We start from the raw sequence: 11,281 nt of genomic DNA, 5'->3' as shown, positions 1-11,281 counted from the left end.
CCCCTTTCAAGCTTAGGATAGTCGGTAGATAGCTCATTTCATAGAGAGCTACCATTGGATTTGCGTCCTCCAAACTATAGGTTCACAGCCTTTATTACTTTTGGTTATTCGAGGGCCCACTTGTTATTGTAAATTAAATCTTATACTTTGGTTATCTGTATTACAATATGTATGAATTTATTTAACTTTTATGCAACAAAAATTATTTACCGGTAACTCTATAAATATTGTTTTATAAGAAAATAGAGTATTTTATTGAATATTTTTATTATATTCAAATAGGTATAGTTTCACTTTAAATGAATGTTTTAGACATCTAAACTTATTTTTGATTATGAAATATGTGTTTTTCACTCGCATACTATATTTTTAGCTGGTTTCGAGAGTTTAAGGTAAAATGACCAAAATGCCCCTGTGAGAAAAAAATTGTTTTGCTATTGTTTTGATTTGAAAATAGTTTATAATCTCTCAAAACATGATACTTAACAACTGTTGCTCACAGGGAAGGTGCAAAAACTGATATTAAATCCTTGCGAGGTTCCGGTTGGCATTCTAGGCAATGAATGTCCATCGGGATGTCGCGGCGGTTGTCATGGGCTCGAAGGGAGTACCGGGTCATGACAATTATAGTGGTATCAGAGCTTTTGGTTTCAAAGATTAGAGCTTTTGGTTTTAAAGCTATTTTAAAATTTACAATGTTAGTGTGGCCCCAAGATAACTTAAGTTAATTTAAGTTAAGTTAAGTCAAGTTAGGGTGAATAGAATGCATGCATCTACATATAGAAACCTACCTGCTTTGGTGATGCATAAATAATTAAGAAATTACTACTTGATTGCATATAGGTTTTGAGGTGCGCTGGTGACACACACACCATGTCTAGAAGAGGCGGTAGTCCCGATACCCCTCATAGTGCTAGTGAGGGATCATTAGATTCCACTACCAAGAGCCAATGGCGCCTTGATCTAGGTAATCCAGAATGGTTTTGTAATAAGGAAAGCTTCGAGAGTAGCGAGAATTTTGAAAGTGAGAGCAGCTCCGATACTCCGAAAACTGTAAAAGATTTCCTTTTGAAACAACCTGAAGAGTACCATAGAGAATGGGTGAGGAAGGTAATTGCAAAGGGAGGTATTTGTCCTAGGAAGAGCATGTTAGTTGTTCGACACTATCCTCCAGGCTGTGGGATGAATGTAAAGGAACAACAGAAAAAGAATAAGGAGAAAGTAATTGTTTCAAATAATCCCCATAGGAAGGTGAACGTTGTACGACATTTTCCTCCTGGTTATGGAAGAAATGCTACACCGGTGAGTGATGAGGAATGTAGGAGAATACAACAAGCCTGGATTGAGAAACAAAGGAGAAAATCTTGGAGGAGGAGAACCCGGAAAAGGATCTTAAGAAGAACTTGGAGTAGAATCTTTTGATAAGATTAGATTAAGATGATGATCTTAATGACATGTAATATTTTTGTAGGATTTTGTACTACTTTAACTCTAGGTAGATGTAGAGTAAAGGAGATAATAGTTATCTGTACAAAGAAGTTAATAGTTTGGCTTTTAAAGTGTATGACTAGAATGTATTATAAAGTAGCTGTTTAAATGACTAGATGTATATGGGAATCTTTTGGTAAGACAGAAGTGGACTAGCACTATGACTATTAAGGAAAGATATTTATCTTAGTGGCATGGTTGATCATCTTAGATAATTATTGAAGACTGATGTGGAAAGTCATTAATGATTCAAGCAATTACCCAAATTAACAATGAATGTATTTTGCAGTACTAAGAAATGGATACCGATTAACATGATGAACTTTTGGAGTGATAACCCTAAATTTTGACGAGGTATAAATGCCNAGAAATTCTGCATCGGTAAGTGAGGAGGAATGTAGGAGAATACAACAAGCCTAGATTGAGGAACAAAGGAAAAAATCTCAAGAGGAGGAGAACTCGGAAGAAGACCTTAAAAAGGACTTGGAGTAGAATCTTTCGATAAGATCAAATTAAGATGATGATCTTAATGACATGTAATATTTTCGTAGGATTTTGTGCTACTTTAACTCTAGGTAGATGTACAGTAAAGGAGATAATAGTTATCTGTACAAAGAAGTTAATAGTTTGGCTTTTAAAGTGAATGACTAGAATGTATTATAAAGTAGTTGTTTAAGTGACTGGATGTATATGGGAATCTTTTGGTAGGACAGAAATGGACTAGCACTATGACTATTGAGGAAAGATATTTATCTTAGTGGCATGGTTGATCATCTTAAATATTTACTAAAGACTGATGTGGAAAGTCTTTAATGATTCAAGCAATTACCATATCTAGCAATGATTATATTTTGCAGTATTAAGAAATGGATACCGATTAACATGATGAACTTTTGGAGTGATAACCCTAAATTTTGACGAGGTATAAATGCCATTTGAATTGATGATGTTTGTTGGAGATTATTACTTATCGTAGTATGTGAGTTTTGATATGATTCCGAATGCAAAACTAAATAAATAAAATTCTGGTTTATGGGACAAATTGTATCAGAGAAGATGATTCCGAGCAAACACACAAAACTAAGGGATTATATTATAATAAGCGGGTTCAGTGTGTTGAAATTGCACAAGATATTGGGAGACAGTGTGGTAAGACTAACAATTAATCATGGAGATGTGAAATTTGGAATCTTAACTGTAATTACAGTTCGAAAGGATATGGAAGAAATCAATGAAGCTCTAAATGACATTTTGAACGATTAATGTAATAAATTCAAAGGTTGTAAGCTTGAGGGTGGAGGAAGTATAAAATGATGCCATAATATTATAGGAAGATAATCTAATACAATTATGGTCCATTAGAGACAAATGAAGGAACATAAAAAGATAAATTTTTTATTAATAAGGATTGTGAGTATAAATGTAGTGAAAGATGAACTATTTTTGTGATCTTTATACTAGAAGTTAATAAACTATTGGAGTTATAAGACAAGGAAGATGATCAGAAATAGATAATGAAAATAGTTGGATACCACAAATAATAAGTAATTATGTGTATGATGATGTATATATTGTGAATTCATTACACCATATGGGAAATATGTCCTAAGGTGGGACTTAAAATATGTGGATTTTTGGATATGCTCTAGGAGGGAACTTCTGCATTCTAAATTCGAGATATCTTGATCTTATAACTACAAGGACGAGATGTAATAATTAAGTGAATTATCCACTTTATAAATGTGATTGGTTGAGAACCCTTTATGGTTAGAAAGCACGAGCAAATTGGGAGTGGCATGAAGATGAAACTCACAAGTTGAAGAATGGTCATTGGTTTTGGTGCTAAGCTTTGTTGTTTGGAGTCTTAAGTGCATTGGGGAGGTATTAAGATAAAGATGGTGAGTGAAATTGCAAAGTTTCTTTATTGCCTTATATATTGGCATGTAAGAGAAAGAAAAGTTAGAGAGTTTCTGAGATGGCTACATAAAAATAAATTAACATGTGCAGTGTTAAGATGAATAATATGTTAACTGAAGTCAAATCTTAAGAAATAAAGTAAGCCTTGTTAAAGACTAAAGAGGAAGTGAGGGAAAGGTTAGATGAATGTATGAGATATTGATAAGAGATGTCAATACCAAGTGATGAAAGTGTGAATGAAGATTTCAAGGATGATATAGCAAATGAGTTTATATAGAATATTGTTACAAGAATTTACAAATCTTGTCTTGACTTTGTTGAAAGGAAAGGATTAGTGACAACACAAGTAAACTACGTGACATGCTAGAAATCCTTGGAGATAAATTGAAGCATGAGTAGTTGGGCATGCCTTTATGGAAATGATATACTTGGAGTATGAAAGAGCACATAAGTGATTAAGTGTTTCAAGAATGATTAAATGCCTTTGAGAAAGAATTATAAATTATACAAGATGAGTATAAGATGTGTGATTTTGAAACTTGCTAAGGAGCCAAACGGCTAAGTCACGAGTTAAGTAATCACCTGCTATGAGACATAAGTTTAAGATAGATATCCCCAATGAAATACTCAAGAGAAGTTCTACCATGGATCTCGTGAAAGCAAGCACTAAGTTATGTGGTTATAAAAAAGGAAGGTGTAAGCTGAAAGTGATATTGGTATTAATATTGAAAGTACTTAAGGAGAATCTAGTTTCAAGTCTTGTAATTTCAAGTACAATTTGTAAATTGGCTAAGGGAGAATGATGTTATGTTCATATGAAAGAGTGGAACGAAGGATGATAGAAGTTGACCTTGATAATGAAGTCTGGTAATGGAATTTTCCTAATATATTATGGAAATTGGAATTCGAAAATGCTTGAGGCATACATGATTCAAATGAGTCTGAGTTTTAAGTGACAAATCAATATCGGAATGCAAGAAAGATACAAGGTAATGTAAAGGCATGAAGGATAATCGAGGAAAAAGGATGACTCTTAAGAATTATGGTATTGCATAAGATGCAACGGTCAAGTTAAGTTAAATCGTAAAGGCATCAATGGGATTATAAAGCATACACGCATAATAGATTATAATTCAATAGAGATGACATTGTGATGCAATGATATATAGTATAAGGAAACTTAAGCATATAATTGGAAATGATAAGAAGAGAGCATAAGTATGTAAATGATGTGAAACTATGCACAGGCATGATAAGCATTTGTATGAATTATGAAGATTATTCTATTGAATCTTGGTTATGGATGGGAATGAACAAAAGAAATTAGTCTGAAGGCATTTGAAAACAGAGACTCGTATACATAATGAGGAATATGGACATTTGAATGTGCGTGTATACGTATGTGTGGAGTTAGTGATGTACCCAACTAAAATGAAGAATGGTTTTAGTGGTTCGAGATTTGAACTCAATATATTTGATGAGTTGTATAGATAATGTAACGATCAAGAATCTTATCAAAAGTCGATTTATGGCGACCTAAGGAATTTTGGGAAATAGTTAAGGGAATGTAATCTATAGTGCAATTAAGCCATATGACATGGATTAATAGGATTAAGAAGATTGAAATTTCCTAAGTGCAAGGTAAACATGAAGTATGTAGAAATAATTGAAGCCATTAATCTTCCCTAACGCTGAGGATATGTACAGGAATGAGTATGGCGTGTTAATGATGCCGTAAACTACACAATAATGTATGAGGATAGGATGAATGAATGAAAGTCGAGAAGTTTGACATGGAATGAAGTAATAAGATAGTGATTGGTATACCTAAATAAGTATAAAATGTGATCGAAATTAGTATGATTGAAAGGGAGTTATGGTTCAAGTTTAATGATAGTAATAGAAGCATGCTTGGTGTCTCGATATAAGAGATCATAATTGTGAAGGTTACTGTTGATCTGATTTTAAGGGATAATAATAGACATAAGTGAACTACTCGAATTGAATTGGAGGTAAATAAGGTGAATAAATCGAAATTCCCTATAAAGGGAAGGACATAAGAAGTCGAGCATTAGATGAGAAAACAATACCTTCACCTTTTCTCTGAGTTTAGTAAATGAAATTTTGAGGTCAAAATTTTATTTTAAGGGGGTAGTGCTATCAAGCCCAACTCTACAATATGTTTATTATGTCATTCTTACATAAGAATGCAAGTTTGCTTTCTTGGGTACCTCGAAAGTCGTTAAAGGACGGCAAGGTACCAAATGGTACAATTAAGAATGGACCAATGGTAAGGTGACAAGTGTCAAGCTTTTCTTTTTTTACTATTTTCCTTATAAATTAGCACAAAATCAGCCCATTTCTCATTCTTATGGCCGGCCATAGCAAAAACAAAGGAAGAAAAGAAGAACAAAAACCTTAGAGTGAAAATTCAAGAGAAAATTGGTGGATTTCAAGTAATCAAGCAATCATAGGTAAACTTTCTTGATTTTGACTTGTGATCTACCTTTCGCATGAATTCTTTTGCATTTTGCATGGTTAAATCACATGATTTCATGATGTGTATCTTGTTGATGAAACCTAGGAGAGAGAATTTGATGATGATTTAGATAGATTTTTAAGATATATGGATGTTTTTAGTTGTTTATGGTGTTAAGTGTAAGAATTAAGCTTGAAATTCACATATTCCTCATGAGTTCATCATTGGCCGAATCTTCCTTGTAGAGTTTTGATGGTGGATTTGATTTTATTTCAAGTGAATTGGTTAGGAAATGATGAATTATGGTGAGAAAATCAAGTAGGAAAAATCATAGTGTTGATGCACCCACCATGGCCGAAATTCTCGAGAGAAAATGTGAAAATGATTTTGTAAATTTTATGCTATTTGACTTGTGTTTGATGGTTTGGAGAATTAGAAGAAAAATGGAGTTAATTGGTGTTGAATTGGACATATTGGCCAATTAATCGAGTGATAAATTGAATTAGGTCAATACCATTTTATTTAGGTACACAATTGAAATTGTGTAGAATATCGTGTTTAGACGATAATCCAAACAATTTGCATTCCATTTCATGCATTAGTAAAGAGCCTGAAATAGACTTATAATGGTATGAAACGGTTTATTGAATTATGTGCTGTGTATTGTAAATAGGAGGCGAGCCCTCTAACAAGGGTAAATACGTTGTGTCAGAGGATTGAGAATAGGAGTATTTCAAACTCTTGATACAGTGAGTAACCTTATTATCATCTTAATTATATAAAGTTGTTATATCCGATTTTGAGATTTTATGAAAAATGAGTTTAAATGGTAAATCTTTATGTTTTATAAGCAAAATGTGATTAAACGAAATGATTTTATAAAATTGTCTTGAAATTTAATGATGATTTGAAAATGGAGTAATTAGAGACTACTTGTTGTATTGTAAATTATGTTTTAAATTAAATGGCTTATGATAATGTGGGTATGAAGGTATGAATGGCTAGATTGGTATTTGTGTTGAAAACGTATAAACTGTTGTTTTGCCTTGATAGACTGGGTAATGATAAAATTGCCATGTCATATTGTTGAATTTTATTGAATTGGTGGGTTATAGATTGGTCACTACAGTGGTGGGTTCTATGGACCAGCCTATTAGAGGGGCATGAAATCTCGTTATGTTCTTACCTCGGTTGGAGAGGTGTGTAGGGTAACTCCAGAGGTACAATTTTTAGAGTTCACTTCATACCAAACCACCACGTGAGGGTGAACTCAGCCAACGCCAAGGAATGACTATGTTTTCAAAATAAAAGCATGATTTATGCGTACATGACTTTTTAACAGCCTTGCCGAACTCGGTTGGGATAGCCCTAGGCCAGGTAGCCCTCTGAGTATGAGAATAATTTTGGCACGAGCCAAGTTTTAAGAAATTCATAAGCCATGTTGATTATTGGATTTAAATGAATTGATACTATTTTGTTGAAATGAGTTTGAAACGTTATCAATCATAGTACGATGAACTATTTTAAGTTATCTCCATTTACTCAGCTTTATATATTTTAAATGATATTTGTTTACTCATTGGGATTATATAATCTCACCACCCTCATTTTCACCCCTTTCGGGCTCAGGATAGTCGGTAGATAGCTCATTTCATCGAGAGCTACCATTGGATTTGCATATTCCAAACTGTAAGTTCATAGCCTTTATTACTTTTGGTTATTTGGGGGCCTACTTGTTATTGTAAATTAAATCTTATGCTTTGGTTATCTGTATTAAAGTATGTATGAATTTATTTAGCTTTTACGCTACAAAAATTATTTACTAGTAACTCTATAATATTGTTTTATAAGAAAATAGAATAATTTATTAAATATTTTTATTATATTCAAATAGGTATAGTTTCACTTTAAATGAATGTTTTAGGCATCTAAACTTATTTTTGATTATTAAATTTGTGTTTTTCACTCGCATACTATATTTTTAGCTGGTTTCAAGATTTTGAGGAAAAATGACCAAAATGCCTCTATGAGAAAAAAATTATTTTTTCTATTGTTTTGATTTGGAAATAGTTTATAATCTCTCAAAACATGATACTTAACAACTGTTGCTCACAAGGGAGGTGCGAAAATTGATATTAAAGCCTTGCGAGGTTCCGGTTGGAATTTCGGACAATGAATGTCCATCGGGACGTCACAGCTGTTGTCACAAGCTCGAATGGAGTACCAGGTCGTGACAATATATATATAAGCACATGCACCACCATCACCTCACCTGGCTCATGTGCATCCCCCACATCGTGTACATAGCCGGACACACCATCTCACCTAACTCATGTGCATCATTACCGGCATGTGCACTGCCCACTCCGCACATGCACGGTTGTAATTATCACGACATTGTCATTCAATCGGTATGCGCACTGCCCACTCCACACATGCACGGTTACAATTATCACAACATTGTCATTCAACCAGCATGTGCACTGCCCACTTTGCACATGCATGATTACAATTATCACACAATGGTACCATTTATGACATAGTATATATATAAATATATCAACATTATACAAAAACATATAGATTCATCTTTTTACATATTTCACATTTTACAACATCAAACATTTTATCAAGGGCTTGTTCTTAGGCAATTTTAAAGCAAAAACCGATAAAATTTCTAAATGATTCATTGAAACACGTAAACATTTCCCCAAAACATTTTAAAATGCAAGTTCACTCACCTTACGATAGCAGGATATTACATCGCTATTTGATTAGAGCTGTCTCTGATTATTTTACTGACCGGTCGCTCATTGTTTACTCCGACATGCCACCATAGTACTTTAACCTTATCTTTGCACTTCCTAACAATAATACGAACTCAATATATTGAATTACATACGTATACAGGCAGCACTTCAATCAATTAATCCTTACTCAAATTTATATTTTTCATCCTATCATGAAACCATCTTCAATTAACTCACATCTTAATACATTTTTGCTCAAATTACTTATATCCATTGCGTACGTAATTCATTAGATTATATCACCGGCAATTTATTTATGATGCCATGTGCCTACTTCAACCTTTCGAAATAATTTCTGCCCAAATCCATCTTATATTTCCACACATAATCCACATATATGGCAGCAACAATCATTCTCACTTTCAATCGATTATTTCATAGTTTACACGCATCGTTATCTATATAACTTTCAATACTTTGTTTCTCAATCCTCCATCCATAATATTCCTTTGTCACTTCTTTCAAATGACATGCCATACAATCTTAACAATTTTCAACTAGCTTATGCAAATAGATCCTTTCAACAACCATAATTCCCCACAATTTTCAACTAACCGTAGGCTTTAAAACATAATGTTAAGCTTACTGTTTTTCTTTTCCACTTTGAGTCCTTCATGTACCCATGGGTTTATTGGCTTACATGTTATCAATTTTTCTCCAATCAAGCCAATCTTTGCTGCCACAAGAGATTTCTCTAGGTCACAAACTCATTTTCAAAGACTACTCAAGCCAAAAACAAGAATTCTTACCGTTCCTTGCTTGAATCACCAAAACCAAGCTTTTTCTTCCTTTCTCTCTTTTTCTTTCTTCTTCTCCTAGAGTTTATATGTGCTGGAAATTGGGTTTAGAAGTTGTAACTTTGGTGCACAAGAAGTTGGGAGAAGAATGAAGCAAGAAGAGAAAAGAAATGAAAAGAAAACAAGGAAAGAAAATGAAAGAAAATTAGCTTTCCATGGGAGAATGAGAGAATGGCATTGGAAGCTTCAAGAATGAAGAAGAAAATATCTTGCTGGGAAGATAAGGACTGTTTTCGGCTGATAAGGATGGGAGTCAAAGCTTCCTTTAGAAGCTTTGACCAAACTTTATGCAAAATTACCATTTTGCCCTTTAAGTTTCTTTCCATTTTAATTTAGTCCTCCCAACACTCATTTAACTCCAATTTCCTTCTATTATCTTCTTCTACATATGTACAAACAAAGTATGAAGTTTGTACTCCAACACAGTGTCCCCATAATATTTAAAATATTTATTTACCTGCGCTATCTTTACTTAATAAAGACACGCGGCCCCATTAACGACATTTTTCTCTAAAATTTTTTTTCTCATTCTTCTTCTCGCCCACTTAGGTTGCCCATATACTCCTTCATGAAAAATTTTGACACTGAATAAAATATTAATATTTTAATATTATTTTATTCTAAAAATTTTCTCTTGTCTTCTCTTGTCCCTTTGGTACCCAAAATACCTTATTATACCTTAATTGACTTCCGAATCACTTTTATCTTGCAAATTCTTCTTAAAAAAAAATCGTTATTTTATTATTATTTTCTTGTGTATGGAATATTTTATCCCAAACCAATCCTTTCATCTTTCATCATTTCTAAACATTATAATTAACCTCAATTGGCATCCAATAAGCTTTATTAACCACCATATCAAAGTACGGGGTATTATAAAAGGCATTGACTATGATTAGACATTTGCACCTGCTGCTAGAATTAAAGCCATTAGATTGTTTCTTGCATTTGCATGTTTTATGAACTTCAAATTATTCCAAATGGATGTAAAAAGTGCATTTTTAAATGGTTTCATTCAAGAAGAAGTATATGTTGAACAACCCCCCGGATTTGAGGACTATGAAAAATCAGATTATGTGTTCAAACTTCATAAGGCCTTGTATGGACTAAAACAAGCTCCAATAGCTTGGTATGAAAGACTCTCTAGGTTTTTAGTTGAGAAAAGATATAGTAGAGGAAGCATTGATACAACACTATTTGTCAAAAATTGCTTGATTGATTTAATTATTGTTCAAATCTATGTGGATGATATTGTGTTTGTTGCAACTAATAAGGCTTTATGCAAGAACTTTGCTGAAGAGATGTAGAGTGAATTCGAAATGAACATGATGGGTGAGCTGAAATTCTTTCTTGGCCTTCAAATCAAACAAAGTGAGGAAAGAATCTTCATCAGCCAAGAAAGATACATTCAAGACATGCTGAAGCTAAAATCAATAAGCACACCAATGAGTCCATCCACCAAACTTGATGCTGATGAAAAAGGAAAAAGCGTTGATCAAAAGCTTTATAGAGGTATGATTGGATCCCTGCTGTGCTTAATTGCTAGTAGGCCTGATATCCTAGAGGAACATCCTTCAATCTTATTGGATACAACCTAAAAAGTCACACTTGACTACAGTAAAAAGAATCTTTAGGTACCTTATATACACACAAAATTTAGGATTGTGGTATCCTAGAGGAACATCCTTCAATCTTATTGGATACTCAGATGTAGACTTTGCTGGAAGTAAAATAGTAGAAAGAACACTAGTGGAACATGTCAGTTTCTAGGAGATAAGCTTGTATCTTGG

At 33.3% G+C, this 11,281-nt stretch overlaps 1 long non-coding RNA gene across 2 annotated transcripts; it reads right to left on the bottom strand.

Annotated features, from left to right (window-relative positions):
* On the bottom strand, window positions 7,999-9,744 carry LOC108662503. Of its 2 annotated transcripts, none has more exons than XR_001928379.1 (3): window positions 9,444-9,744; window positions 8,626-8,748; window positions 7,999-8,304 (listed from the first exon to the last, which is right to left on the bottom strand). It is a non-coding gene; the product is annotated as an uncharacterized LOC108662503 (long non-coding RNA). The 2 variants fall into 2 exon arrangements; XR_001928378.1 differs by lacking the exon at window positions 9,444-9,744 and adding an exon at window positions 9,281-9,314.

The sequence above is a fragment of the Theobroma cacao genome, chromosome 6, assembly GCF_000208745.1.
Source record: "Theobroma cacao cultivar B97-61/B2 chromosome 6, Criollo_cocoa_genome_V2, whole genome shotgun sequence".
In the NCBI taxonomy this organism is placed as follows: domain Eukaryota; kingdom Viridiplantae; phylum Streptophyta; class Magnoliopsida; order Malvales; family Malvaceae; genus Theobroma; species Theobroma cacao.
Note: the sequence above shows the minus strand (reverse complement) of the source record. Positions and strands in the feature narration are given on the sequence as shown.